This window comes from Pantherophis guttatus, chromosome 3 (assembly GCF_059756535.1).
Source record: "Pantherophis guttatus breed Tessera chromosome 3, ASM5975653v1, whole genome shotgun sequence".
NCBI lineage: Eukaryota > Metazoa > Chordata > Lepidosauria > Squamata > Colubridae > Pantherophis > Pantherophis guttatus.
The window spans coordinates 127,069,505-127,089,243 of NC_142065.1; the positions used below are offsets into that span (position 1 = coordinate 127,069,505).

The 19,739-nt window shown below is 39.8% G+C and overlaps 1 long non-coding RNA gene across 1 annotated transcript; it reads left to right on the plus strand.

The window, feature by feature from the left end:
• The first annotated feature begins 4,880 nt into the window (after positions 1–4,880).
• Positions 4,881–18,130, plus strand: LOC117662402 (uncharacterized). Its single transcript, XR_004590378.3, has 3 exons — positions 4,881–5,229; positions 6,572–6,690; positions 17,996–18,130. It is a non-coding gene; the product is annotated as an uncharacterized LOC117662402 (long non-coding RNA).
• Positions 18,131–19,739: the final 1,609 nt, after the last annotated feature.

Sequence of the window (19,739 nt, forward strand, 5' to 3'; positions counted from 1 at the left end):
CCTACTTTGCAACCAATATCAACAAATGTTGTTGCCTTCAACCACTTCTTGGCCTTCAAAATAGGGTGGTGCCTAGAAGCATTCTGGGAAAATTCAAAGGGCAGGTCCTAATACTTTGCTGTACAGGTCCTTGAACTGGTCTCATAAAAAATTATGAAGAGCTGTGAAGAATGAAAGGAGAAGGTGTAAGTGAAATAAGTGTAGTTTTTTCTGGATGGAATTCATAACAAGGAAAGAAGTGGCATGTGGAGGAATCTTAAGGAGGTGGCCAAGAGATTGAAAGCACCTAATCCAGGATCTCCAGAGATCTGGTCCTAGTATTTTTGAGAAGAGCGTCCTATTTATTTATTTTATTTTGTTTATTTTATTTTAAATTTATATACCGCCCTTCTCCCTGAGGACTCAGGGCGGTGTACAGCCAAAATTAAAAAACATAAAATACAAATATTAAAAAACAGTTAAAATATATATAAATTTGGCCCAAAATTAAAAATACAAACCAATTAAAACATTTAAAATTTCTTCTTAAGCCAGCCCGGCTTGCTGGAAAAAGTGGGTTTTAAGGGCACGGCGGAAGGCACTAAGGTCTTGGATTCTCCTTATCTCTGGGGGCAACTGATTCCAGAGGGTAGGTGCCCCCACAGAGAAGGCCCTCCCCCTGGGGGTCACCAGCCTACATTGATTGCTGATGGCACCCTGAGGAGGCCCTCTCTGTGGGAGCGCACGGGACGATGGGAGGTCGTCAGTAGCAGCAGGCGGTCTCAAAGATAGCTAGGCCCGATGCCATGGAGCGCTTTAAAGGTGATAACCAGCACCTTGAAGCGCACCCGGAAGACCACTGGGAGCCAGTGCAGCTCGCGCAGGAGCGGTGTTACATGGGAGCGCCATGCTGCTCCCATCACTACCTGCGCTGCTGCATTCTGGACCAGTTGGAGCCTCCGGGTGCTCTTCAAGGGGAGCCCCATGTAGAGAGCGTTGCAGTAGTCAAGGCGAGAGGTGACGAGGGCATGAGTGACTGTGCACAGGGAATCCCGATCAAGAAAGGGCCGCAACTGGCGAATCAGGCGAACCTGACAAAAGGTCCCCCTGGTTACAGCTGTCAGATGTTCCTCCAAGGACAGCTGCCTATCCAGGAGGACTCCCAGATTGCGAGCCCTTTCTGTGGGGGCCAAAGACTCACCCCCAATAGTCAGTGATGGAGTCAACTGACTATATCGGGATGCCGGGAGCCACAGCCACTCAGTCTTGGAAGGGTTGAGCTTGAGCCTGTTCCTCCCCATCCAGATCCGCACAGCCTCCAGGCACTGGGACATCACTTCAAGGGCATCATTGGGGTGGCCTGGGGTGGAGATGTACAGCTGGGTGTCATCAGCGTACTGGTGGTATCTCACCCCGAAGCCACGGATGATCTCGCCCAGCGGCTTTACATAAATGTTGAACAGAAGGGGCGAGAGGACCAATCCCTGCAGCACTCCACAGATGAGAGGCCTCGAGGTCGACCTCTGCCCCCCTGCCAACACAAACTGTGACCGGTCGGAGAGAAAGGAGGAGAACCACCGCAACACGGCGCCTCCCACCCCCAACTCTTCCAGCCGGTGCAGCATGATACCATGGTTGATGGTATCAAAAGCCGCTGAGAGATCTAACAGGACCAGAACAGAGGAGCAACCCCTGTCCCGAGCCCTCCAGAGATCATCAACCAACATGACCAATGCCGTTTCCGTGCTGTGCCCAGACCTGAAACCCAACTGGAACGGATCTAGATAAGATGTTTCCTCCAGGAATTGTGGGAACTGTCGCGCGACCACACTCTCAACAACCTTCGCCATGAAGCGAAGGTTGGAGACAGGACGATAGTTGGCCAATATTGCCGGATCCAGGGACGGCTTCTTGAGGAGAGGCCTCACCACCGCCTCTTTCAAGGCAGCGGGGAAGTGGCCCTCACTCAGCAAAGCGTTGATAACACCCTGGAGCCAGCCTCATGTAACCTCCCGGGAAGCCAGTACCAACCAGGAGGGATACGGGTCCAGTAAACATGTGGCCGCACTAAGTCTCCCCAAAATCCTGTCCACATCATCGGGAGTCACAGCGTCAAACTCCTCCCAGATAACATTCTCAGACTATTTATCTGTTTGGGTCATTGCTTTGGAAAACAAGAGGAGTTTCCAAACCTGATAATAATAATACTACAGATAGTTCACAACTTACAACTGTGATAGAACCTACCAATTATGGTCATAAGTCATGACAGGTATAAAGCGGGTCAACACAACTTGGGTTTTATGACCTGTTTACAGTGGTTGTTAAGCAAATGCTGTGGTTGTTAACAGAATGCTGTGATCATTAAAAAAAACATTGCAGTTATTAAATGAATCCATTGTTTTATTTGCCAAAAAATAAAATGAATGCCAGTTTTAGGCAAAAAACATAAGTCACGTGACTACAGGACACTACAAATAATGTACTGTACAAATAAATGCAGGCCAGTTGCTAACTGCCAAAATACAGTCCTGTGACTACAAGTGAGGAGGAGTGGAGGCGCCATTGGAAAGTTGGAACTGAGTCTCGTCATAACTCAAGGACTACCTGTATGTTCTGACCCAGCCTTAGCAGAAACAAGAAACAGACTCCTTGTCACGAAAAAACCCTCTTTATTTTCCTCTTGTGAATTAATTGCATTCACCCACTGAAAAGTCCATGCATTAGTCCTTCAAGGAGTTAACTGCAATACAGATCTTATCAGTTCCTTGCAATAGTTTCAAGGCCATGAGCTCCCAGATGAAAGGCTGCAAAGTAAGTTCTGGCAAGTAGTCTTCGTGACACAAAATGCAATGAGCTAAAATCTTCAGAACTACGAACTGTTGTCACCTACGACCACCACTCCCCTTTCCTTCTATTTATTCTCCAGCCAGGGAGGGGCCATTCAGCGTCCATGTGTGCCTTGCTTCCCGAATCAACTCCTTGTCCTCAGTTGTTCTAATCTCCTAACAGCTCTGCACATACACGCACATACACGAAACAGGCCCCAGCTGTTCTTCCTTCCCACTTATCTCAGCCTCTAAAGGCAGTGGCTGGGAAATGTCAGACAGCCCTGGCTCTATCTCTGCATCCGACGCAGAGCATCCATCAGAGTCTTCCCCAGACTCCAGAGCTGGCCCAAGTTCCTCTCCAACCTCCTCATTGTCCGAGTCTGCCACCAGCTCCACTGACAGCTGGCGGCCACAACACTGTATTACCTGTACTGTATCTCACCACTAACAGATGTCAAAATACGATAGGTACATTGGGTTCAGAATTAATATTAATATAAATAATGAAAAAACTATGGATGCTTTGGCTGACTATCAAGGATGACAATAGCAACTTCTGCATGTGTGAGACCAACACATTTTGATCATCAAAATAAATGCTGCATTTTCAGTCCACTTGCACAGGAGACAAAGTGAGAAAGGCAAAACGAGAAGGAAGAAGGACACCCAGAGCTTGTGGAACATACATGAATGTGCCAGGTTATTAAAATGTATAAATAAGCCATTTTTACAGCAGCTTGCTGATAGGAAACCAAAATGTATTCGTTTAACAGATCTTTGCTGAATAAAAAAATTCAAAATCAATTAAATTTATTTTAAATTTCAAAATATTTTAAATTTTAAAATTAAAATTTAGGAAGACTAAACACACATCATTTTAATCTTGCAACACCATCCAACTACTACCCTTAGTTTCTGTATGTGTAAATTTAACTGGATGCCAGTTTGTTTACACACACTGGAATTATATTTGAAATTTCCCTTCCAATCCAGCTGCTGGAAATTGGATTGCAGGCACACGGGCCTGTTTTAAAAAATAAGAATGACAGTGCTTGAGGGCTTGGAAGAAGGAAGGAACTCAAGGGCCCACTCCTGCCTCCCTGACAAACAATTGTTGTTTCTGATTTCAGGCAGGACGAAGAGCCCAGCAACTTCTCAGAGATAGCCACAGGGCAAGGGAAAGTCAAAGATGAAAGCAGTTTTGCCCTGATACAATGCAAGCTCCACCCCTTTTCTACATGCATCATGACATTTCACACATATGAAAAAGAGGTATATTAGAATGGTACAACACTTCTTTTGCCATTTTAACAAAAGAGCTGGATCGTAAGGGCACCTCAGCTGCTACTAATGCACAGAATTGGTAGTAACTTGGGGATGGGATAGGATAGGATAGGATAGGATAGGATAGGATAGGATAGGATAGGATAGGATAGGATAGGATAGGATAGGATAGGATAGGATAAGATTGGAATGGAATGGAATGGAATGGAATGGAATGGAATGGAATAGAATAGAATAGAATAGAATAGAATAGAATAGAATAGAATAGAATAGAATAGAATAGAATAGAATAGAATAGAATAGAATAGAATAGAATATGGCATCATCACTACTCTGGCTGTTAAGAGATGCCATTAATGCCTTAAACTAGTATCTGGAGGCTGTTAAGACTGAATAGAATGAAACAGTTGCGTCCCAGCAAGATCAAGTTGCTGTTTGTACATAACAGTACTCTCGTGTTTCTGGTATTGTCTTTTGATGAGATGGCATTATCCCTGAAGAAAAAGATCTGCAATTTGAAAGTTTTTCTGACTATTGATATCTGAGTAGACGGAGGGTCAGTTGCTGTCCTACCAGGAATGAGAGGATGTTACAATAGTAATTCTTATTTTCAGTACTACATACTTGGATTGCTGCTATACAGTCACCAAGTGATTGACTCTGAAGACCAGCTGAAAGGTTCAGTTAGTCCAGAATGCAGTGGCTGAATTGCTAGCAGATGCTTATCAACACAAGCACTTTACATTAGTGGTTGTTTTAAGCCCTGAAGATCTATATGGCTGAAACTTCCAAGACCTTCTTCTCCAGTCAAAATCAAGTCACCCCAATCTGTTAGTGCCAGGAGAAATTACTTAGGGAACTTTACTATTGCAAAGTGAGGAGGAGTGAGCCATAGAATCACTACTTTTCAGTGGCTGTCTAGGCCTCTGTTTCCAACCCTGGCAAATTCAAGATGTGTGGATTTCAATTCCCAAAATTCCCAAGACAGCATGCCTGAAGAATTCTGACAGTTGAAGTCCAGGCATCTTAAATTTGCCAACTTGAGAAACACTGCCTAGGCTGTAGATCTGAGTCTTCCTTTTACACTTCCTACTTCTGACCTTCTGAAAAACCAAACTGTCCCAGAGATCCTCTGGTGAGTGAGATTACTGCTCTGGAGAAGTTATTGATTTATGCATTTTTCTATTTAATTTAAAATTATTTTCCCTGTTTTCCATTATAGATGTTTCACTGAATGTTATTATATATGTAGAAGTAAACCTCTGAGATTCCAGTTGATTGAGGCATAGAATAAGTTAAACACATATTAATAGTCAACATTTACATTTATTTTTGTTACTGAATTTCTGTTTAATCAATCATTAAGGTCCTCAAAGCTGCTTATGACAAAAAAAGGCAAAGCATAAGATTAAAGATATGAATACAACTCAAATCAAAATCATCAACTGAAATAATTAACACTGAAAAGGTTGCTGAAAGAGACAAACAGCATTCTTTTTTCTATTTTCCCAAATACTGGGAGATTGGAAGTTACGCACACTTCCTTAACCCCTTTCCTAAGTACCCAACAGTCAAGCTTCTGGCAAATGGACATCTTCTTCAGAAGATACTTTCCTGCCAATATAAATAACTGGACCTGTTAAGAGTGGGAGAGGTAGTTGTGCAGATAATCAGGTCCTACCAGTTTTAAAAATGAACACAAGGTACCTTCAGTCATGCCCAGGGGGCAACCATTAGTCTTTGCTGATCCTTCAGTTCAGGCATCATGAACTTTGCCCCAGGCAGCCTCTGCTACAGTTTTGTACAATTTGGAATTTGAGGGGACCTTGGTGCTCTCTGAGCTTGGTTCTTATCTTGCAGACTTTTCATTACCCAAACTAGGTAACATCCTCAGTGCTAGTAATTTGGAATGTCCAGTTATTTTTCAATGTAGTCCACATAAAGCACACCATAGTAGCTGAGATGAACTAAAAATAAGACTGTTGTTAAGCTGAGCAGCCTAGGAAGTGTTGCAATTAATGCCTTATCTGTAATTCTATAAATAATCTCCTAGTTATACCTGCCACCTACAAAGACTGTGAGAACTGGGGTCAAGAAGATTGCCGAACTGCAAATTGGCTCTTTCTGGGATAGTGGAACCAAATCCAGAACAAGCTTCAGCTCAGTCCCAGAATCCTTTTGTTTCATTGTTAACAGTCTTTCTGCCTTATCTGGATTTAATTTCAGTGTATTCTTCCTTATCTAATCAATTATTAATAATAGACACATTTAGGGATACTAACCATGGATTTAGAGTTAGAAGAAAGGGGGCATTAGGATTTCAATAGTTTCTCCAACCTACAAGATATATCCCTATACTGTCCCAACCCTCCATAATCAGCAGAAGACCTTCAAAATTGTCAGACTGTTGAATGGAGCTTCCAGTTAGTAAGATTAATTCTTATAAATAAATATCAAGTCCCTCTCTTCATTATTAGGCTACTGCATCACAGGAATTCTGGTGGACAGAGCATGGAAGGGCAGAATGCATGCTCCCTCTGAGCAAGGTGTTTGCAATATATGCCAAGTCAATATTTTCCACAAGGATAAATTCAAGGTAATAAATGTTTTATGAGCATCTGACCTGGCTTTAAAAACCAGGTCCTTTAAGTTGGAAGATGAACCACTAGGGGCTTTTTAGACTTCTATCAAGCGCAGGAAATCAAGAATCAAAATGGTTCAAATGAATACAAGTTTATTGCATGCTAGCACTCGCTGTAAGAATCTGAACCACTAATAGTCAAAGCAAATTGGCAGTAGTTAAGAGTCAACAGAATTCAATTCAGGGCTGGGCTTAGATGTCTTGTGGGCACAAAGAGATTTGAGTTGGATGACACACTTGACCCTTCCCTTGGGCTCAAGCTGGCCATGTCCTACAACTTCATTGGTTAGACTGTAACCTGAAAACCCACCAAACTGCCCTCCTTTCCTAAGAAGGGCCAACTCTCTTACCCTTAGCACTACTTTATTATTTGCCCCCAAGGCAAACTCTATTCCATACTCTCTGGAAAGGGAGATTTATTTATTTATTTATTTAATCTATTGGAGGATTGGTACTTCTCAATACAAGTTCCAGAATAACATGAACCAGAAGATACTATTGTGCTCACCTTTACTTCTGAGTTCCCTATTATTAGGTGGCCAACAACTCCATCCTTGCTCCAACAAGGATCATGATATATTCTATAGCTTAGAGACTAGAGTGCATATTTTTTGTGCGAATGTCTCAAATTTAGTTCTTAGCATTATCAAGTAATCTAGGCTTCGAAAAGACTCTTACAAGATGTGTCTAGTTCTGTTTCCAAGGACTGAACTAGATAAATGATGGAATGAAGTGATTTTCCCATAGCTTCATAAAGAGGTAAAGGTAATGAAAGTGGGATAAATCAAGAATAGAAATGAGTATGTTCTTTCAGGGGGGGCAGGGAGGGAGAGAGGAGCAGCTGTGGAGGTCATTTTGTGTCCTTTGAAGACTATGGGCATAATTTTTAATGCTAAAATCAAAAGGGTTATGAACCCCACTGGGAAATGACCTCTTTCAAAAGGAGATTTCTTTAAGCATGGCTTGCTGAACATTACAGAGATCTTGGAAATGGCCAGAAACCTCTTTTTATATATATTTTACCTCCTTGTCCTCTCTTCTTTTCCTGTAATTGTCTTTTTTGAACTCTGTAAGTCTACTATTACTTTTTGTTTATTTCCTTTATAATACTTCCCTGAGCATATGCTATAATTTTCCTCTCTTTTCTTTATCTCCTTGTTCATACAAGCTGCCTTGAATAAAGAAGTCATTATCAGCAAGCCCACAATGAGACCAGACATCCACTTTCAAGATGTTGTATAGATGATATATTGATCGGTCCTCAATGAGTAATCATGTTCTAATGAAAAGAGTTTACAAGAGTTAATGTATCTGCTCATGCAAACCACAAACGAAGCTTTCACTGGTACAAAAGATCTGGATGTGTGAATTATAATTACTCTATATAACAGTAAAAGTCAGGAATGGTTTTATTTATTTACTGCAGCCAGTGCTGGTTGATGGCCTTTGTGCTGATTTTTTTTTAAAAAAACAACAACCTAGTTTTCAAATTGTTTCCTTGCTTTTGGTTTTTCCATGCTGAGAATTAACTTTGAAACCGCCATCACTCCCAGCAGGACATTGGAATTACAAACAATGAGGAGCAGTTGTCATTCTACACACTCATAGTCTCCTTCACAATGTCAATTCAGCAGAAGGTCTGATGTGATGTCATCCTGTTGTGTGCCGCCTCATTTTTACCAGATCTCAGTGATGCGTAAATGTAAGATAAATCACAGTGCAGCATCAACCAGGGCATTAACCCAAATCTTGTGAGAAACAACTGGGAGGAAAGCACAGAAAAAATGATAACTGCATGACTCGTTCTATGACATTGCTAATTAACCTTTCCTATGCTAATTTTTCTATATGCGATCATTGTTTATGTCCAACCGAAAATGAAACTAAACATGTCATTTTCCACTGCAAAATTTTACAGAAATCATGAAACTAACTTCTGCTTAGTTTATCAATGCTTACATTTGAGAAGAGATACATAGGAGTAGGTTTATCGTCTTGGCTCTGGAAATGTACACTCCAAGCCAACTTGCTTAACTCCTCCAATAAGAATACCAATATCTGGGCTGCAATAACTCTGACAACTGGTAAAGGACAGGAAAAAGTTAAAACAGTTAACTGTGGCTCTTTGCTGACCTCTAGTAGCCACCTGGAATTCTGCAGCCTAGATCTCCCAGAGTTATCAGATAAATAGGATGGGGCTACACAAATATCATAAACTATTTTCAATTTACAACCAATATACAGTATCTTTGCATACTTTGGGGTAGAGGCTTTCTGATTCTCTTTCAGTCAGCAATGAACAAGCAAGGAAGCATATCTTTCACTGATAACATGAAAGTTTATCAATCTGGGAATCAACTATTACATGTATTTATTATTAGATTTTTGTCTCACCTACTTGTCTATATAAACTATTCATGTTTCAAATGCATATTTTCCCATGTTTTGATAATATTTCTTTGTTGCTTTTGGATATGCATTGGTTTTGTATCTGTGGGTTGCATGCATTTATCAGACTTCTCCAATCTGGCCCCAAGTTATAGTTTTGAGAACATTTTCCAAACTTTCTCTGCAGCATAAATAGATGATAACGACTGTAACAGTCAGACATAAGAAGCAGGCTAACTAATTATCTTAAGAAAAGAAATTTAAGTTTTGGGGGGGATGCACTTCAGGTTACAAGAAAAGAGCCAAGTGTTGTAGTAGGTAGGACCAAATCATTGTAGGCATTAGGGCTAGAGTTAGGACTAGGATTAGGGTTAGAATCTTGTCAACCAGACAATAATAACATGGATGACCCATTCAAAACAGGAAAGTCTAAACATCTACATACCTAAAATTCTCCTAAAGACTCATGATTTTATGGTCCATTGGAAACCCAATAGGGTGGAACAATGCAGAGGACCAGGGACTAGCAGTTTCAGAGAAAAGGAGGCATCAGACATTGGTAGAAAGACTCAACCATAGGGTCCCTGAAAGTGGCATTTCATTGGAAAAGGGAGGTGTAACATGCCCTCTGTTCTATACTGTCAAATGAGCATATTCAATCAGTAGAAAGTGGCCTTATAGGAAACTTTTTCTTGACTTTAATGCTAAATTTGATAAAAAGGGTTTTTTTTAATTTATTTATTGTTTAACAATATATTTGCCCTAATCCTTATCAGACTTTGAACTGCAAACAAAAGACAAAAAAATTATAAAAGCAAAATTTAAGACCACTAAAAGCAACTATCAAAAATTTCCTTTTGAGCACCTACACTCAAAAAGATCACAGGTAAATTGGAATAGTATAGATACTACTTGTTTGCAAAATGCAAGAAGGGCTGGGAGCACACATATCTCCCAAGGATGTCAGCCCTATAAGGTAGACCAGACTAAGAAATAAATGCCACGTAGGTCTAAAAGTACTTTTATTGTAACAGCTAGAGTAACAGAATCTTGTAAGTCTGAATGTGCTTCCTCCCTCCCCCATCTCTTCTTTATTTTGTGTGAATTAGGGAGGGATCTGTCTAATGCATTTACTCAAATTAGTTTTCTGGAATGGGCATAACCTGCACTGATTTGATGATTGTCTTTGTAATGGCTTTTCTCCCTGTCTTTCAAGGCCGTTCCCTTGACATCTATAGGGGAAGGCTCTTCCAGAGACTGGAGGTTACTATACAGGAGCCTTCACACTAACTCACAATTCATGTACCTTCCCAAAACAGTGGGATTCTCAACAGGCTTTTTTAGATAGATGAACAAGATAGATATCTGGCAATCTGGATATCTTGATTTCTGGCAAGATGTTACCTTTTAGATCAGGGGTCACCAACCTTTCGGACCTCATGGACCATTAAATTCATAATTTTAAATCCCATTAATATGATCTGCCTAATGACCGGCTGGGTGGGTGTGCCTAGGTGGTCATGTGACTGGGTGGGTGTGACCAACTCAATGTCACTCACATCAAGGAGCATCTCGCCAGCTTCTACTCACCCCTCCCCTCCCAGCCATTCCTCGCCTGTCTGCCTGGGCTCCTTAGGGCCCCAATAGGAAGAGGCTGTTGGAGCTAAGCAGCCACCACAAGAAAGAGTTGGCAAAACAGCTGGCTCAGTTCAAATTGGATCTGACCGAAAAGGAGGCTCAGCAGAAGCACCTCACTGAGGACTATGAGCATAGGCTTTTCAAGCAGAGGGAAGACCTGCAGGAGTGCAAGGCCAAGTATAGGCACCTGGAGGCACAGCGGGCTGAGATGGTCATCCAGTTCCAGGCCATGATGCAGTCCCACTGGAACAAGGCCCTTCGGCTCTTTGCCACCAGCAGCACTTCCCTCCAGCCTTTGCCCAAAGCCCCACACCAGGAGGCTGAAGCAGACCCCAAGTCAGAATTTCCTCCCCCTCCGACCCACACAAAAAGACCCCTAAGGGGGAGACTCTGCAGCAACAGAAACGTTCATTGCACGTATCTGTCCTAGGGGCCGTAGTTTGAGAACCCCTGATTTAGTGCAATATAAAAAATGCAAATAATTTTTCTGTGGGCCACCAAAATTTTCTCACAGATCACTAGTGGTCCACGGACCACCAGTTGGTGACCGCTGTTTTAGATCACTCTTATTCAGCAAGTAACACTCTTTTCTTCATTGTTCTCATTGTTGTTATTCATTTGTTGTTGATTTAAATGCTGTAAATTAAGGTATACATGATAACTGTGTCCTAGTCACTGAGGTGAGCAATGCTTTTCATAGGAGGCAACAAAAACAAATTAAAAGGGAAGGTATTAAAAATATATTTTGGATATTACGGATATCAGATAAGGGAAGTGTTTTTGTCAAATCATCTCCTCATGAGATTTCAAAGACTAGACCTTTTTTTCTAAATTAATTTTTAATAATGTGTAATAATCTGAGTGGCACAAGTCTGAGCAGATTAGAATTCTTTTTTGATGGAAAAAGAAATATTTGTGCAGAGTTTTTATGAGCAAAGTTGACCTGAGGCTTCACAAAGCTGATTGAGAAAATACAGTCAATGCAGCTCTTTAACCCCTTCCTTGCTTTATTTTCTCCACATTTCAGAATTCTAGTCATATGTGTACACTAGCTGTTTAAGAAGATAGACACACAGACAATAATTAATTATTTTGTATATGATTATAAGAAATGAATCTATCACTAGTAATTCTGCATGAATAGGAAAGCAATTCACCCACATTTGTTCCTGCTAATTTTTGTGGGTAGTGTTTCAAAGAGTATAAAATAACAGAGTTGGAAGGGACCTTGGAGGTCTTCTAGTCCAACCCCCTGCTTAGGCAGGAAACTCTACACCACTTCAGACAAATGGTTATCTAATCTCTTCTTAAAAACTTCCAGTGTTGGAGCACTCACAACTTCTGGAGGCAAGTCGTTCCACTGATTAATTGTTCTAACTGTCAAGAAATTTCCCCTTAGTTCTAAGTTGCTTCTCTCCTTGATTAGTTTCCACCCATTGCTTCTTGTTCTACCCTCAGGTGCTTTGGAGAATAATTTGACTCCCTCTTCTTTGTAGCAACCCCTGAGATATTGGAACACTGCTATTATGTTACTCCTAGTCCTTCTTTTCATAAGACTAGACATATCCAGTTCCAGCAACCATTCTTTATCCTTGAGTCCCCTAATCATCTTTGTTGCTTTTCTCTGCATTCTTTTAGAGTCTCAACATCTTTTTTACATCGTGGAGACCAAAACTGGATGCAGTATTCCAAGTGTGGCCTTACCAAGCAGGGGGGAAATCCAAAATTTTTCCCTACCGGTTCTGTGGGCGTGGCTTGGTGGGTGTGGCAGGGGAAGGATATTGCAAAATCTCCATTCTCACCCCACTCCAGGGGAAGGATATTGCAAAATCTCCATTTCCTCCCCTCCTAGGGGAAGGATATTGCAAAATCTCCATTCCCACCCAACTCTGGGGCCAGCCAGAGATGGTATTTGCCGGTTCTCTGAACTACTCAAAATTTCCACTACCGGTTCTCCAGAACCTGTTAGAACCTGCTGGATTTCACACCTGTTACCAAGGCATTATAAAGTAGTATTAACACTTCACACGATCTTGATTCTATCCCTCTGTTTATGCAGCCTAGAACTGTGTTGGCTTTTTTGGCAGCTGCAGCACACTGCTGGCTCATATGTAAGTGATCGTCCACTAGGACTCCAAGATCCCTCTCAGTCACTACTATTGAACAAGATACCACATATACAGTACCTGTACATTTTGTTTTTCTTGCCTAAATGTAGAACCTTACTTTTTTCACTATTGAATTTCATTTTGTTAAATAGCCCCAATGTTCAAGTCTGTCAAGATCCTTCTGTATCTTAAGCCTATCTTCCAGAGTGTTGGCTACTCCTGGCTAGCTTGGTGTTGTCCGCAAATTTGAGAAGTTCCTCATCTATCCCCTCATCCAAATCATTGATGAATATGTGGAAGAGTACTAGGCCTAAAACAGAGCCCTTGGGTACCCCACTGCATACCTTCCTCCATCTAGATGCAGTTCCATTGAGGACTATATGTTGAGTGTGGTTGGTCAGCCAGTTACGAATCCATCTGGTGGTGATGCTGTCTAACCCACATTTTTCTATATTATCAAGTAATAGGTTACGGTCTACTTTATCAAATGCCTTACTGAAGTCCAAGTAAATTATATCGACAGCATTCCTCTGGTCCACTAGTTTTGCACTTTGTCAAAGAATGCAATAAGATTAGTCTGGCATGATCTGTTTTTGACAAATCCATGTTGGCTTTTGGTTATTACTTTGTTTACTTCTAGGTGTTCACTGATTCGTTGCTTGATTATCTTTTCCAGAATCTTCCCTGGTATTGAGGTCAGGCTGATGGGTCTGAGTTTCCTGGATCTATTTTTTTTTTCCTTTTTTGAAGATGGGAACAATATCAGCTCTTTTCCAGACCTCTGGCAGTTCCCCGGTGCTCCAGGATATTTGAAAGATATAGTTCAGTGATTCTGAGATCACATCTGCCAGTTCCTTCAGAACCTTGGGGTGTAATCCATTTGGTTCTGGTGATTTGAACTCGTCTAGGGTAGACAGGGGCTCACTTAAACATTTTTCCCTATTTTAACTTGTGTTCCTAATCTGTTTTTTGTGGTGCTGTTTTTGATTGGTTGGACTGTTTTTTTTTCCATTTGTGTAAAGACAGATGCAAAAAATGAGTTAAGTAGTTCTGGTTTCTTCCTGTTGCTTGTCACCTTCTTGCCACTTTCTCTCAGCAATGGACCAATTGTTTCCTTGACTTTTTTCTTGTTTTTAACATATTGGAAGAAGCTTTTTTTTTTAACTTTTGTCGCAAGCCTTTGTTTGTTGTGAGCTTTAGCTTTCCTCACTTCATCTTTGCAGGGTTGAGCTATTTGCTGATATTCTGCCTTAATTATGTGGCCCTCTTTCCACTTTTTATACTTGTCCTTTTTGTCTTTCAATTTGTCAGAGAGTTCTTTATGCAGCCATGCTGGTTTCTTTTGAGATCTGTTATTTTTCTTCTTCATTGGTATTGTGCTAGACTGGGCTTTTATAATCTCACTTTTCAAAATTTCTCAAACTTCTTGAGTTGTTTTTCCCTTGAGGATTCTCATCCATGGAATCCTTCCCAAGCTCTCTCTAAGTTTATTGAAATTAGCTATCTTAAAGTCCAAGACTCTAGTTTGACTTTGTTCTATTGCTTGTGCTTGCATAATGTTAAATTCCAATATTGCATGATCACTCCCCTCAAAGGTTCCTATAGCATCAACACCTTCTATCATTTCATCTCTGTTAGTGAGAATTAAGTCCAGTATGGCTGATCCCCTTCTCTACTTTTTGGGAAACAAAGTTGTCTGCTAGGTTTGTCAGGAACCTGTTTGATCTTCCACTTGGTGCAGAGTTTGTCTCCCAGTTGATGTCAGGTTAGTTAAAATCCCCCATTACTATTGTGGCGTGCTTCTTACATATTTTAATTAACCGACTAGCAAAAAGTTCATCTATTTCCTCTGTTTGATTGGGTGGCCTATAGTATACACCTATGGCAATGTCATTTTTTCCCCTTTAACATTGACCCAAATGCATTCAAGATAATTTTCATCATTGTTGTGCTCTATTTCTGTAGAGATGTAGTTATTTCTTATATATAGTGCAACTCCACCTCCTCTTTTATTTGGTCTATTTCTTTTAAATAATTTAAACCCCTCTAGCTGTACGTTCCATTTGTGTGTTTCATCCCACCAAGTTTCCATAATGGCAACAATATCTGCCCTCATTTACTTGAATTTCTAATTCAAATTCACCCTGTTTATTTCTCATACTCTGTGCATTGGTTATAGACATTTGAATCCATTTTGACTGACCTTGTGTTTACTTTCTACATTACCTGTGTTGTTCCCTACTGCCTTACCACCTGTTTGATTAGTGCACATGGTATGGGACTCGGTATTAAATGCATGTTTTTGCTTGACAGCAAGGTTGATTTCTTACCTGCCTTAACATCGATGTTACATGCACTGATAACCCTATTAATTTTAGATTGCTAGGGACAGAAATGTTCTGTATTAATTAATTCTCTGTCCTAGCTGTTCAGTTTAAATGGACTCTTGCCACCGGGCCACTCCTAGAAAAATAAGTTTTTGTAAAAATAATCTATAAATGGGATGGATTGGTTTTTTCCTGTGTTATTGCTATGATATCTTCTTCCTAATTCTAAAAGAAATTAGCATTTCCTTTTTAAAAAATTAAATGAATGCAAAAGGAGACATTAATTAACAGAATGTATAATTCATCACATCATTAACAATCATTTTAAGAACTAGCAACTCAACTGATCTATGCAAGGGCATCTGATTGTTAGGCAGATTGAGAAGCTATCATGACTATGAGGAACATGAAGCTACTCCTGTTTAAAAGTTGTGGCCCACAGTCTCTGTTGTATAGTTTTAGGGACATGTAGTCTTATATTAGGGATATTTCATTGCTTAGAATGGATGATGATTGTCTGATTAGTGCTGAATAAAATGCATTTGCCTCAGATTTAGGCAAGGAACAAAAGCTCATGAGCTGTTCTGAACTCTTTGTGGTTTAGAGCCCTCCTCACATACAGCTAAGATCAGAGGTATTTAATTTCAGCCTCTTTAATTATCAAATAGAGTGACATCTCTGCATTGTCTCTGACTGCACAATATCAGAGTCAAAATAAGAAAACACAGTTCCACAAGTCCCACAAAAAAATTCATTCTCCTTGCTAAGGCAATTCGTGTAGCTACTGGAGAATGGATATACTGGAAAGGATGGCAACATGTTGGCAAAACGTGAAAGGCAGAATGTAACAAAATGGAACCTTTCTCTGAGCTATATATGCAATTTAATGACCATTAGAACATAAAGTCAGACTTTGCTAAGTCTTTTACTGGTTCTTGTTGCATATTTCCATTAACCTGCAACAACCCATCAGCCTGCAATCTCAGCAGATATTCACTTTGCAAGTGTTTCTCATCTGGTCAATATCTTGGACAAGGACAGGAATTGGCCTCAAAACTTTCCCTAGTTTTCTGCTGTTAATGCTGCTGTTAATGATTTAATTGTTTGCAGTTACTTAAGGAGGATTGTACAAAGACTGTGCTGCATAAAAAGTAAAATGACCAAGGGGACTGAACCTGAGCAGGTAATACTATTAAATCCCAAAGAAAAGTTCAGGCAGGAAAGTTGTAACATTAGCAGCATTGACTTCCTGAAACAGCACTTCTGAAGTTAGACCTAATATCAACATCCTCAATATATTTTAATTAAAATAATTAAATATCTAGAATAATTAAAGACTAAATAACTAAAGAAGCTATTTCCCAAAGAAAATAAAAGTTATGCAAACTCTAACATTATTAGTAATGGATGCTTATTTGCAGTTTGTAGAGTTCTGCAAATCAACTTTATACTGACAGTTACTCAATTGTCCTTTAAATGCCCTTATACTAGCCTGCATAATGTTCACTAATTTTATTTTGTATATCTGTATTAATGGGAAATCACAGGTCGTTTCTGAAAGGTTCAGTTGAGAACATACCAAGAATTAATAAGGTATAGAGCAGAAACTTCAGTTTAAACATTAGCATTCTGATCTGACTGGTGATGATGATGCTATTCATTCAATTTGTATTTGATTTTTGGTGATTCTGTGAACCAGCTCTCCACATTTTCTGATCTTCTGCAATGTATTTCAGTTGTTTTATGCTCCAGCTGATGTTGGTTTGATGCTCTCTAGCCACCATGAATTTTGGCGGCCTTGTTTCCTTTTACAGCTTTTCTCACTAAAGGTGTTTTCAAGTTTGACAGGAAGTCATGTCCAAGTCCATTTTAAAGGCCATAGGCAATCAGCAACAGTTAGCAAAAAGACTAAACAAGCACATAGATCAATAGGAAGCAAGAATGTTGGGGTGTATGAAAGTATGATTGCCAACTCTTACCCCTAACTATCCTTGAGTCATTTCATTAGGGGGGAAAAAGCAATTCAAATAACTCAACCACAGATTGGGATAAGGAATACATCACCACACGTCTCCCACAATACACTTTCATGGAGGGAGGAGGAAGAGGAAGAGGGAGGAGGAGGAGGAGGAGGAGGAGGAGGAGGAGGAGGAGGAGGAGGATTGAAGCTAGTGTACCATGAAGTGCTAGAGAAACCAAAAGGGACATGGCAAGGAAAAGTATTACATGGCCGGTATATTTTAAAAAATAGCAGGCAAACTAGATAACAAGACCTGACAGTGGCTAAAAGCAGGAAAATTAAAGAAACAAACAGAGTCTCAAATTCTGCTACACAAGAGCAAGCCAAATACTGAAAGACGACTGGATAGCTACATTCTTGGCTGATCCTCTCTCACAGCATTAAAAAAAAGTGGGGGGGGGAATTGGCAGAAATCTAGGGACCCAGGAAAGAAAGATGAGATGGTGGGGAATATTGCCACTCTAGTTATAAGCAGAATAATAAGTAAATCTATCTTAACATACAGCCAATGCCTTCCCCCATTTTATGCTAGTCTCAGAAAAAATCTGCAGCAGAGCTAACACTTAGACCTTTGCTTAGGACTTCAAAGGCAAACGACTTGTAATACTCATACCCATCCTCAGGAAAGTCACTATTGCCAAAATATAACACTGATTCGAGAAAAATCTTATAAGAATAAAGAACTTTAAAAGAAACGAAAAAATAAAAGTCCAGCTTCTCTTTTTTGTGTCATTGTTCTGTGCATGATTTCTGATTGGTTGGATTATGTATTTATTTAGGTAGGTTTATATACTGCTCCAGTCATGACTGACTCTAAGTGGCTTACCGAGCTCCAAATAATAATAGGATTAAAAGCAATATTCAGCAACAAAAAAATAAAGTACCCAGATGCTGAGGAATAGCCATAAAACATATAAACATTCACCCTCTAGGACATTTGGATAAAGGTAATTCCCTCTCCCCCTCTCTCTCCCTCTCCCTCTCCCTCTCCCTCTCTCTCTCTCTCTCTCTCTCTCTCTCTCTCTCTCTCTCTCTCTCTCTTTTGTTGTTGTTAGCAATGTTGTAAATTAGTTAACTTATTTTTCCTCTCTCTTTCCTCAAAAGATGTTAAAAAGGTTGCCTAAATAATTCAATTTCATCAAAAACTATATACTCAAGTGGAGAAGTAACAGGCAACTTTCTCTGAGACAAAATAGTTCCTTTTCTTCACTGCATTGGAAATAATTAGAATAACTCACTGACTCTCCCTAAGTCCAGATTTTTCTGTGGATAAAATGGGAAAAGAGAAAAATAAGATAGATATATAATATAAACAATACAAACCAATATAAACCTTGTAAACCAAGACTTGGTATGGCTAAGACACTAAACCAACATATTATTCTACATTTCATCTCTTTCTTCTTTGATTATAGATTTTGCCAAAATATGAAGACAAAGAGGAATCCCTATGATGACAACAATAAAAATCAGGAAATGTTTGTGCACAACAACTAAAAACATGAATGTCCTCTATATATGTTATTCTTTTACTGTTCATTAAATGCACAAAACAGTATTGTTTCAGGTTGAATGTAATACAGATTCCTATTTAATCTTCAGTCCAGTTTCATACCATTTCCAATAAAAAAAACCCTTCTGCTAGAAATTATTTACATGTTTTTGCTCAATTCATTAAGAATTGAGAATTCAGGTAATGTGTATATACTGCATGCATGTGAGAATTTGACCTAGTTCTTCTAAAGAAATTCCAGTGTTTACTGTATGATTGGAATTAATAGCACTGCTTATTAAAAGAGAGAGAGAAATAAAGGAAATAAATTTAAATTTATGTAGAAGGCTATGTTATTTTAAAATTCAGAATATTATTTTGTTTAACTTGTTCTTAAATAATAAAAGTGTAGCCAAGGAGGAAAAAAAGAGGCATGAAAGCCCCATGAATAGGAGTGTAGGATTATACTTGGTTTCAGAACCATTTAAATCATACAGCAGGTTGACAAAAATCTAGATTTTATCTTGTCAGGCACAGCCCATCAGCCTTTTTCATGGCCTGCTAGGTGATTAAGAGTACTCTTGGTCCCTTGGTGCACTAGTTTCAGCTTGATAGGTCTGCTGAATGGTGACGCTACCTCAGACCTTGTTGCATAGGCCTGAGGTATCATCACCATTTTGAAAACAAAAAGTAAAGCTCTTCAGCTTTCATTTACAAACAAGTGGTGTGCTGCTGAATCTGTTTCTACTTCTAAAATAGAATGGTTGGGGAAGCATTTTCCCCAAAGACTTACATCTAATTTCTACCTGTACAATGGGAAATAGGTATATTTCACAAGCCCTCTTCCCACTCTGGACCTTCTTCAGTTCCTTTAAAAGCAGGACTGGCTGAGGTTCACCTCCTTAAATGTGTATTATAGCCATGAGCGATGTCAGTCTTTGGGGGTTAAGTTAGGGCAGGAGGAGCCAGATCAGGTCTAATTGTTGGAATATATGCTTAGTTCAAGTTAAACAGTGGCTCCCAGGAGGAGA